Source organism: Pseudophryne corroboree, chromosome 2 (assembly GCF_028390025.1).
Source record: "Pseudophryne corroboree isolate aPseCor3 chromosome 2, aPseCor3.hap2, whole genome shotgun sequence".
Taxonomy (NCBI): domain Eukaryota; kingdom Metazoa; phylum Chordata; class Amphibia; order Anura; family Myobatrachidae; genus Pseudophryne; species Pseudophryne corroboree.
In genome coordinates, this window is record NC_086445.1 from 269,462,005 (window position 1) to 269,473,240 (window position 11,236).

General features: G+C 43.6%; 1 non-coding gene across 1 annotated transcript; it reads right to left on the bottom strand.

The window, feature by feature from the left end:
- Nucleotides 1-409: 409 nt before the first annotated feature.
- Nucleotides 410-516, bottom strand: LOC135054205 (U6 spliceosomal RNA). Its single transcript, XR_010243418.1, has one exon. It is a non-coding gene; the product is annotated as a U6 spliceosomal RNA (small nuclear RNA).
- Nucleotides 517-11,236: the final 10,720 nt, after the last annotated feature.

Here is an 11,236-nt window from a genome sequence, read left to right on the forward strand (position 1 = left end):
CAGTCCCTCAGTCACACACTACACTCTGTCCCTCACTCACACAGGTTAAATGACCCTGATGTCCTTTTTTTTTTTTAATTACTTATAGCACTGAGATCGGCAGCAGCAGCACTTGCTGTGCTCCGGTCTCTCTCTATCCCACGGTCCGGCACCCAATACCTCTGTCCGGCACCCCCTCTGGCTCAATCAGGCACCACTCGATCGGGCACCCCTCCGGCGCAATCAGGCACCACTCGATCGGGCACCCCTCCAGCCCGATCCGGCAACTTCTCTCTTACTCCCTCACACACGTGCGTACGCGATCGCACGCGTGCCTGAGCCCCGCACTCTCACTTCCGGTTCCGGTCACAGCGTCTCCTACTCCACCACTACCACAGTAACGCAGCCCTACCACAGTAACGCAGCCCAAAAAAATATGGAACGCTTCACGAATTTGCGTGTCATCCTTGCGCAGGGGCCATGCTAATCTTCTCTGTATCATTCCAATTTTAGTATATGTGCTGCCGAAGCGAGCACGAACAAGTCTGTTTGCAGCGTGGAAACCACAGCACTCATAGATGTTACATAGCAACAATGAAATTCACTGAAGGCTGGCAGCATAGAAGCTGCTGCGCTGATAGATGACACAACAGCAGGAGGTGAAAAAAACACATTAATAAACACTGTAGCAGAGGGTGTACTTAAAGATCTGGTAAAGATGTAGCCATGCTCATCTTTGCTGAGATGCAGCATACTGCAACACGACTTTCTTCATGGCATGCCAGGCTGCCACTACACGCAAACAGTGATTGCTCCATTAATTCCTAAAGGAATTAGTTAAGTGATCGCCGCCTACGAATAGTTGCAGCCTGGCACGGCATGCAGCATGCCACATCACAGTAAGATGAGCATGGATACATCTGTATGTACAGTAACAAAGGATCTGATTTAGAAAACCTATCAAAGGCTTTCTTAGTGGTAAAAGAAAGTAACCTTGTACATGGACTGTACCCAATACTGGGAGAGAGTCAATTAAATAAAAAATGTTACGAGTTGTCTTTCGGATATGAACCCCACCTGCTCAGGGTGAATTTGGGAGAAAAGTGAAGGCCTAAGGCAATTGGAATTTAGTTTAGCTTAAACCTTGTTTATTACCATTCAGAAATAATATAGGACAGTATTTTTTACAATCTTTGGGGTCTTTACTAAGTTTAGTGGAAGTTACAATTTGAACATCCAACATTTCATATGGGAACACTCCAGACTTAGTAGGGACTAATCCAGTGGTTCCCAAAGTTTTTTGAATCACGGCGTCCTATAGCATCAAAATGTTTTACACGGCACCCCTTGGCCAAAAGTGTCTTATTGAGAAATTTAGAAAGAAATATTAAAAAAAGTAAATTGTGTTTTTATGTCATCCTTAGGTTCATCTGTGTGGTGAGGGACAAGATTTGCTTGTTTGTCCACATAGTTTATGATTGGCAGGCACCAGCACTGGTTTTCCTATTACATTGACCATGAATAATTTGACTTGGTCCTGGACCACCAACCAGAGGCAGGGGCAAGTGTTCCGAGGTACCCCAGGGTGCTGCACACAGTATGAGAACTACTGAACTAAGCATTCCTGAAAGATGACATATAAATTGTGGAGAAACCCATCCATTACAGCACTTTATCAGCCGGCAATTCAGCCTCCTGCTAGGTCCAGGGAATATTTAATTGCTCTCAAGTCATCAGCAGTTAAGGAAGGTAAATTAAAACCTTAATAAAAGGAACAAGCATAGTACAAGGCAAATTCATTAGCAATCTTAGCGGGATTATGAATCAACTTTTTTAAACAGAACCTTTAAATCTACCTGGGATTAGTAATACATGATGGATACTATTATCTAATGTTTGTTTGGCATCAAAATCAGTTGGTAGGTAATAATCTTCTGGTGTGGATGGGGGAAGGGGGGTCTTTAGTGAGAAGGCGGTCCACAGACCACAATATGGTCATGTAGTCAGACCAAGTAATGGGGAGGATTGCCCTGATTTAGAATGTCCATTTATCGGTCAAAATTAAATCTGCTGATTAATAGGGGGAAAAAGGTATAATCTAGTTCTGTTGGATTCTGCAATATCATATAAAAAAATCAAATTCCTCTTGGAAATGGCAAAATTCTAGGGAAGCACCAGTCACAGAGACTGATAGAGGAACAAAATATCTGGTGGGCTTTATCCAATTTTGGGTCAGAGCCCAAATTAAAATCACCTACAACAGTAAGATGACCCAGTACATTGCGCCAGCATAGTTACTGCAGGGAAACAGTGCAGTAAAATAGGGAGGGTAGGAGGACTGGCACCAACAGAATAAAGGTGATTACATTGGGAGTTCTATCAGAACAGTTCTGGAGTACAGGATATGAGCCTATTCAGGGCTACCAAGAGAAATCCTGGGCCCCGGTACAATAACTTCCTGGGCCCCCCTGCCCTTACTGGAGGGGGTGTGACCACAGCATGCTGAGGGCATGGCCACTCCTCCTTGGGGGCATATCTAGTACATCAGAAGAACCCACTCACAGGAACATGACATGCCTCCCTGCCAGGGCAGTAGAGAGCCTGGTTGTGCCCAGGTACTTTTCAGGGGACATGGCCTAATCAAAGGAGATGTGGCCATGGGCACCCACTGGGCCCCTCTAATAGAGAGTCGATTCGAAATTAGCACCAAATGTGATGTTTGGTAATTCAAGGTCTTCAAATTTCAAAAAGAGGGGTGTATGCATCCCTATTGGAGCCAAGAAGAAAGGACAGCCACTTGCAACTGCAGCCATGAAGGAACGAAGTTGCCGATGGGACCTGCAGGACCTGCACAGATGGGATCATCAGCAGCAAAGTGTACTGGCCGGCACCTGCACATAATGGGACTACCGCTGCCCCGGGGAACCAATATTGTTGGACTCAGTTAAAAGAAGCTGCACTCCGGCATGCCATGATAAAAAGAGTAGCCATTAAGGCTGCGGGACTGAGGTCCTTGGACAATTTTGGGTTAGAAAATCTCATTTGCCCGATGTTGAGTGAGGGGGTAAAGAGACCTTAGACTTCTTAGGAGGCATAGTAGATAGAATAATATAAGGCAATGTCTACAGGTAAAGCAGGAATAGGTCTCTAAAGCCCAAACGAAAAAAAAGTTCATAACTATTTTCCTTAGTAGTATCTTTTACGATGCAAGGTCATGACAACATCTGCAAAAAGCAAGGGAGGAAAGAGGTTTACATCATGAGAAGGTGCCCCGAATTCACAGTCATGGAGCTCAACGCAGGAGAGGTAACAATAGAGGAAGAACAGGCAGTAGCAGGACACACAGTCCAGTAAGGGTACAGGAAAATGGCCGCCATCTTCAGATGGCTGGCTTTTGGAAGGGACAGCAGAGACCACAGCCATGAAAAATCCCCATCCAGCCCGGACCATAGCTCTCCAGATAACAAGAAATGGGTAGGAGGAAACTGAGAGAACATGATGAATGTCGACAAAATATACCAGATCCCTTTGAAATTAGGTTTGGCATCTTTAATAGGCAGAAATAGTAAAGAAAAATGTATCTTTAATAAGTCAATTTATTTTGTTTCAAAATACAATAAATCATCATTAAGAATAATGAGATACTTGCACTAGATCCCCCATAGTAAATATTTAGATATTAGCTCTTACTGTAGTTTTATTTCCAAAAACAATAACCAAGATTGTCATCTGAATTTCCTGTTGATAAAAAAATTATCTCATCAATGTGCTGCACAGTGTCAAAGTCAAAAATATTACATAAAGAGAACATACAAAATACACACACATATAAGTCCCTATACTTGCAAATACGCGCAGCGAGCACAGCAATAGATGGTAACACACGCATTTAAACGGACATGCCACAGAGATGGATTTGACACTTATTTCATACAGTACATAATTATAATATCAAGCGCCAGACATCATGCTGATTTAAAATTATCTAATGAATTAATGTCATGAATGTGTATTATTTGAACGAAGCAAAATAGACCAGTCATGTTTAATGTTGAAGCAACTAGATTGATGTGTGGATTCATTTGATACTTGTTGTGAAGCTGTGGGACATTGCAGCGGATAGTTATGATTAGATGTATGGAAGCTGGAATCACTTTTATTAGAACAATAGATATTCCAAACAGGAAACTCAGGCCAGCCCTTTGGATGTCTTCAAAGATGAATCTGATTACCATATACAAAGGAACTGGTGACTCATCATGAGTCCCCTCCCCCAGAAACTAGATGAGACATAAGCTGACCACACAGGAGGTCAGCTACTTGCTTTTTGGTCTCAGAGGATGATGGAGGAGTTGCTGGCAGTTCAGTTCCTGTATTTATTTACAGAGAGAGGGAGACATAAGCTGCATTGGAGGGAATGGTAATTGTGTCGCTGGCATGTAACTGAAACTGTATGTAATGGAATATAATTGTATGTAATTGTATGTTCTAACTGCTTACTGTGTGAGTGTAACCATGTAACTATAGGTATACTGTACTTTGTAATATATATTGAATCCATATCCTTTTTAATAACAAATATATACATCAATGAGCTTTGGAACTCAGATGATGTGTGGGTGTATTGTTTTCTCTTATGGGATGCAGTGTTTTGCGATGTATAGCACACATTCATGGGATATGGTAATAAGAGGTGCAGGCGTTTACAATATATATTAGAGCGGGCATTTTAAATATTTGTGAGAAAGCAATGTGGCATTCTTAGATGGGGGCTCGTCCGGGATATCACTTTCTTAATGATGCACTGTACATTATAAACACGGCTGTAATTGACCAGCTCCAATGGACGCATTGAGAAGCTGATGAAAATAACATCCACGTTAATGTATTGTTGTGGTATCAGTAAGCCGCTGATATGAAATTCAAGGGACAATGCGTTTCTCATAATATTTAAGATGCTAAAATGTATTTTTATTGTTGCAAAACAAGGTTCAAATAAGTCATATTGTGTTTGATTCAGATTGGATTGTTTATCTGTTTAAATAGGTTTAAAAGTATATTTAAAAGTTGCTGCATAGCCTTGATATAGTTTTTATTTTTAACTCAGGCCTAAATAACTTCTGGTGCTTGTATGATGTGTGATTTCTTTGTGACAAAGGAAGCCGCATGGTCTATCCTCCATTTTGGACTAACCACATGGCCTGTCCACCATTTTGTGTAACCCTCATGGATGTGGAAAGGGGATGAGCAGCGGCCATTTTGGGAAGGTCATTTTTCTAAATGGCTGATTTTCACTGCTCAGAATAATCAGCTTTCCTTGGTCACATGAAACACCATTTATGAGTTACCAATGCATTTATTTAACCCATGCCATAGTCAATTACAAATAGTTTCAGCTGGGCCTAGTGAGAGTTAAGAGATGAATACTTAGTGTAAGAATTACACACAGATATAAAAAAAGTTTTTTTTTCTTTTATCTCTAGGATTCAGTTAACTCTGCTTGCTAGTTTAGGATAGCCATTGAAATGTTAATTAACCTGTCCCACTACCCTCTTGAACAGGCATATGAACCTCTGTTGATATGCAAATTAGAGACTTTAAAGGAAATGCATTCATTCAGTAGGTGTGTACTGTGTGGGGGTTCTATGAGAGTCAAGTGATATATATTATATAAATATATATTATATATAATATTATTATAATTATGTGTATATTTATATCAGTGTATGTTCTGCAAGATAGTTATCCAATCTGAATCATATCATTTAAATTATTGATTATTGCTAGAGTCATTATAGATCTTTGTGAAATAGGATACATTTGTTGCTATATAGGTAAATCTGAAATAACAGTATTTTAAGGAACTAAGCGTAAAGACACAAACGCAGTTCTGCATAAAAGTTTATACAGAACAAGTTGTGTCTAGTGGGCAATAGTAATTAGTATTGTTCACATTTATAGAGCTGTGTGATTTTTTGCGGACGCAGGGTTTTGTACACGCGTCTCGGACAAAGTAAAGGACTGCGCACGCAGCGTAAGAGACACGCACGGTCGCGTGTTTGCGCAAAGTGCGTAAGAATGCGGGCGCTGAGTGCAAATTATACAATAGTGTCATTTAGTTCAAAGGTGAGATAGTAGACATTTAATACAATAGCACATAACTATCAGATTTCAAAAGCAGGTTACTCTAAATTTAGTTTAAAAACTGTATTGCCTCTGGGGTAAAGCTGCCTATCTGAATGAATCCAAATTTTCTGTACAGAAAAGACAAAGTGTACTTGAGCGAGCGAACGTAGGAGTGAGTGGAACTGAACCCCAGAAGTCGGGTCCCGTGGTACATCAAGTAAGAGGAGGCTTGGTGGCGTGAAGTGGCTGACACGTTAATATAGATTGAAATACGCAAATCGTGAGGTGATTTGTAGAGGAGCGTGATAGTGCATTGTATTGCAAAGTATTGAAGTAAAAAGGTTTTTTTGGTATTACGCTCCGGGCTGAGGGTCTCAGTTTGTACAACGACCCGTGGTCGTACGGCAGATAAGTAACAAGTACCTATATGCTGTGCGATTGGACCGCGCATTTGTGGGTGCGATATATATAGTGCAACTGGATACCCCTTTACGAGCTTTTACGTAAAATCGCGGTGCCATTAGCGCTGTATAGAGCATACGCAAGTGTGATTTGTGTATAAGGTTATAGGGAGTTTTCGCTGGTCTCTCTCAGGAAAATCTCCAGCGGTGTATATTTACTGGAATAGGTAAGTCACTCCTAAACACTTCCAGTAAATAGAAACTAGACAGGGGCCTCACTGGGTTCGCGGTGGTCACTATTGGAGTGAGTCGTGGTACTCAGCGGAGAAGGAGTGGGTGAAAGCGCTCTGAGAACTTTCACCGTCTATCTGCGGTGTGCATTGGGGATTGCGTAAAAAGGAAAAAGTCCGCGATGGGATCCAATTGCACAAGCAGTGGGCGTTTGGTAACCAGGGTTCAGGTTGAAGAGCCGCGGCCCAGGGGGTCAGCGAAGTTTAAAGGAAAAAGTATTATGTGTGGGAAATATGGTCCACATGCTGAAGACTTTTTGTCTGAATGGGAATGTATGACTGACAAAGATAGGGAACCATTCCCTAAGGCGAGCAGCTTTGAACCAGGGGTATTGCAGAACTTAAGGATAAGAATATGTCTGATAAAATCCCGAAAACAAAGGGTCAGACATACAAATTGTTTAAACCTGTGACAGCAAGAGGGGTTGGTGAGTTTGATCCTAAGGTATTGCAGGTGATATGTCTAACCAAAGTCATATAAGACAAGAATGGAAATATAAGAACTGTTTGAACTTGTAGCAACAATAAATAAGTAGGAAAAAAAAAAGAAGAGAGAATGCAAGTAAACTGCCTTATGTAGATGTGGAAGCAGTTACGGCCAGCATACAAACTATAGAAAATAATAAAAATCTGAAAAATATGACTGTAACCTATATATGTACTAATGAATGTTGAAGTTTTATTTAGGAGGAGAAGGTGACCTGATCGCTTTCAGCCATTTCTCATGCACCCAGAGGAGTATCCAACCGGTAAAAGAAGAGCAGTAGCCTGTGGGGGAAGTGTCTGAGACCAGTGGAACAGGTAAGTATGGTATCATTCGTGTACATATATAGTAAAAAATAAATAAATAAATAAATAAAAATCAAGAAAGTAACGTCAGAAATGGAGAAAAAAAAAAAAAGTGTCTGCACATTTAGTATTTGCCAGTAGGAAAGCGGGCAGAGACAAGGTAACCCCAGGGTATTTCTTTCAGTTACCATATAAGAAGTATTCATTCCTAGTAATGCCCCTAGTAAAGATGAGCTTGGAAATGTTTGTTTAACCATGTACAGACCCTTAGTACGGGATGAGAAGGATTGAATGAAATATTTCGCATAACCTAGAAGCTTGTTAAACTTTTTTTTTTTGTCTCTTGCAGAAATAGAAAACTCTCCATCTGGATAAGATCACTGGTAAACACTAATTCAGCAAATGGGAGGTGGCTGTCTCTGTGCAAATGGACAGGCTCAATAAGGCATTGAGTGTCAGGGTGCAGACTTCTTTGCAAAATTGGAAAGGGGCCACAGTAGCTAATTTTAGATAGTGTGCTATTAAACATCACAAGAATAGTGCTAGGCGCAGAGAACAACAGGTGGAGAGGTTGAGGACGGTAAGTATACTGGCACATACAGGAAAGACCCATCAGTCCAAACCCCAGATCCCTAATGGTCAATAATATGTTACACTTGTAGGAAGGAAGGGCATTTTGCCAGAGATTGTAGGAGTAGTAGGACACATAGTCAATATAGATCCCCTAGACAGAAAACACAAGCCACATTATTAAACACATAGACGGGACCAAGGGACATATAGTAAGGAATCACAAGCCATATAGAAAACACAGATTCGGTTAATGGGAAGAACAAAATAAATGCAACATTACCCTTTGACAAAACTTGAAGACTAATGTTACATTTCACTGTTCTAGATGCATGTCCATCACAGGTAGAGAAAATTAACTCACAGATACCGGGTTCCCTATGAACTTAGGATGGACAGGACACTGGATTGATGGCTGGGTTAGTCCCAGTAGAGATAGGACACACAGAATTTTTTTTTAAGGGGTATAGACCAAGTAGAGAATCACCTCCCCATAGTGCCCAATCCAGTTGTCAAATTTTTATAAAATCTTCTCCACCTCTACAAACTCATCTGTCACCAACCTCTATTCTGTTTCTCTACAGTTTCCTCTTCATCTTTTGCGTTCACACAGGGGGGTACAATACATGGACCCAAGTACAGTTCAAACTCCACATGCCTAGGTCCTTCAGAGTTCTGCCCAAACCCAGTATATCTCAACAGCACGATGACACCAGTATTACTGCAGTGTGCCTTGTCATCAGGGCCGGTGCAAGGTTTCTCAGCACCCTAGGCAAATCGTCAGCTGCCCCCCCCCCCCCCCCCCCCCAATACCCAGCACCTCAGGTGAAAAAGTGTGGAGTCAACGTCTTATAAGTGCCACTAATATATATTTATTTTCACATATTAATGTTTTGTCATGTTAGTTTGGCCATCTACAGAACTAGAGAGGCGCTGCTGCTGCAAATCTCCTGCTGGTCAAATGAATGGCTGCCAGCTCAGGTGTGAGGCACTGAATGTGGTTATCCTCCTGGCTAATGCTGTGGCTCTAGATGAGGGTGGACAGCCTCAAAGTGCCTTTTAAAATGCACTTGTAGATTGCCGGGCTTGGACTCCCTGTCGCCGGTGTCTGTCAGGGCCGGCTGGGAGGGGGAGCAGATCATCTGGTGTTTAATAAAGCCCTGGCCACCCAAGGTGAAGGTACCGCCCCCGGTCATGGCCTCTTCCTCGGACTCCAGCAGCTCCCCGCAAGTCTGAGGGAGTGGATCTTCTTTCCAGTCATCGGGTCGAGGAAAGGGGAGTGAGCAGAGCAGGAGGGGGTAGTGGCAGACAGGCACCTGACATGCGGCTCTAGCCCTGGCCCGGCAGATTCAACATGGGTGATCATGGAGCAACTGCCTCACAAGCAAAGCACACATCTTGTCACAGCCTTGTCATCTTGTCACCATTAGGCAGCTGCCTAAGGTACAATGCTCACAGAGGTACATGATATATACAGTCCAATCTACATAAAGATACACAATGTACCTGATGTAAGCTGTCTCATCTATATACACATACACAGAGGCACATGATCTATAGACTACCACCTACATACATGTATGATTGATGTATATAGTCTCATCTCTACATACACACTCGGGGTCATTCTGAGTTCATCGTAGCTGTGCTAAATTTAGCACAGCTACGATCATGTTCCCAGACATGCGGGGGGACGCCCAGCACAGGGCTATTCCGCCCCGCATGTCTGTCCGCCCCCTCCCCCCGCACAAGTACAAAAGCATCGCACAGCGGTGATGTTTTTGTACTCGCAGAGTAACTCCCGGCCAGCGCAGCTCCTGCGGCTGGCCGGGAGTTGCTCGTCACTGCCCCTGCGTTGAAGTCACACCTGCGTTGGACGGACAGCGCTCCCATAACGGTGGCCAAATGCCACCGTTCCGCCCCCTCCCGCCCAGCGACTGCCTCTGCCTGTCAATCAGGCAGAGGCGATCGCTAGGGAACAATGGCCTTCGGCCGTCAGCATGCGCCAGCGCACTGTGGTGCCAGCGCATGCGCAGATCCGACCCGATCACTGCGCTGTGATAAACTGTAGCGAGCGATCGGGTCGGAATGACCCCCACTGTTGAAAGTGTATATATCATGATATAACAGTTTGTATACAGTACATCATGTATGATATATATATATATATATATATATAATATATATAGAATAGAGGGGAACGGCGGCACTCAGAGTCTTTCACATCCAGGTTAATCAAAGCAAAAAGTGCATTTATTGGTCAACGTTTCGGGGGACGGACCCCCTTCCTCAGGAAGGGGGTCCGTCCCCCGAAACGTTGACCAATAAATGCACTTTTTGCTTTGATTAACCTGGATGTGAAAGACTCTGAGTGCCGCCGTTCCCCTCTATTCTGCATATTGGGGCTACCACACCCCTAGGAGGGCACCGGAGCGATACCCCTACGGGGACAACGGAGTGCCGGGCTGTTTCCATGGACTATATATATATATATATATATATATACATTTACATGATATATGCAGTGTCATCTATATATGCACACAGGTAAATTATCTCCACCCTGATATGCAGATACGCCGCTAAATATAGCATAGGGGGGAGAATATATGCTGGGTATGCGATCGCAGGGTGGGGGGTGTAATTGCAGGAGGGGGTTGAGATGTAATATGAGGGATTCAATCGTTGTGGGGGCTGCTAACATATGTGGGGTGGGGGTATGGTGCAGGGGGGGCAGTTAACATGAGAGTCTGAAATCTCGAGTGTGGGAATAGCAACATGCTGGAGACTGCGCTCGCGGCAGGATGGGGGGGATGTGGTGAGTAACAGATTGGAGCCTTCACTCGTAGCAGGGGGGATCAGCAGGCAACCTGCGGGAGTATGTCGCTGGGGGGCTGGCTGGGAGTCACATGCGGGCGCCAGGAACTGAACCTGCACTGGCGGCAACGGGGGGCAGCCAAACTGCAAGAGTCCGCAATTGCGGGGGCTAACACGCGGGAGCATAGCCTCTCAGTCTGTGGAGGAGGGGGGGGGGCTAGTAGAGATATGCGGGCGGCGGGAGCCTGCACCACCTGAGTCCGC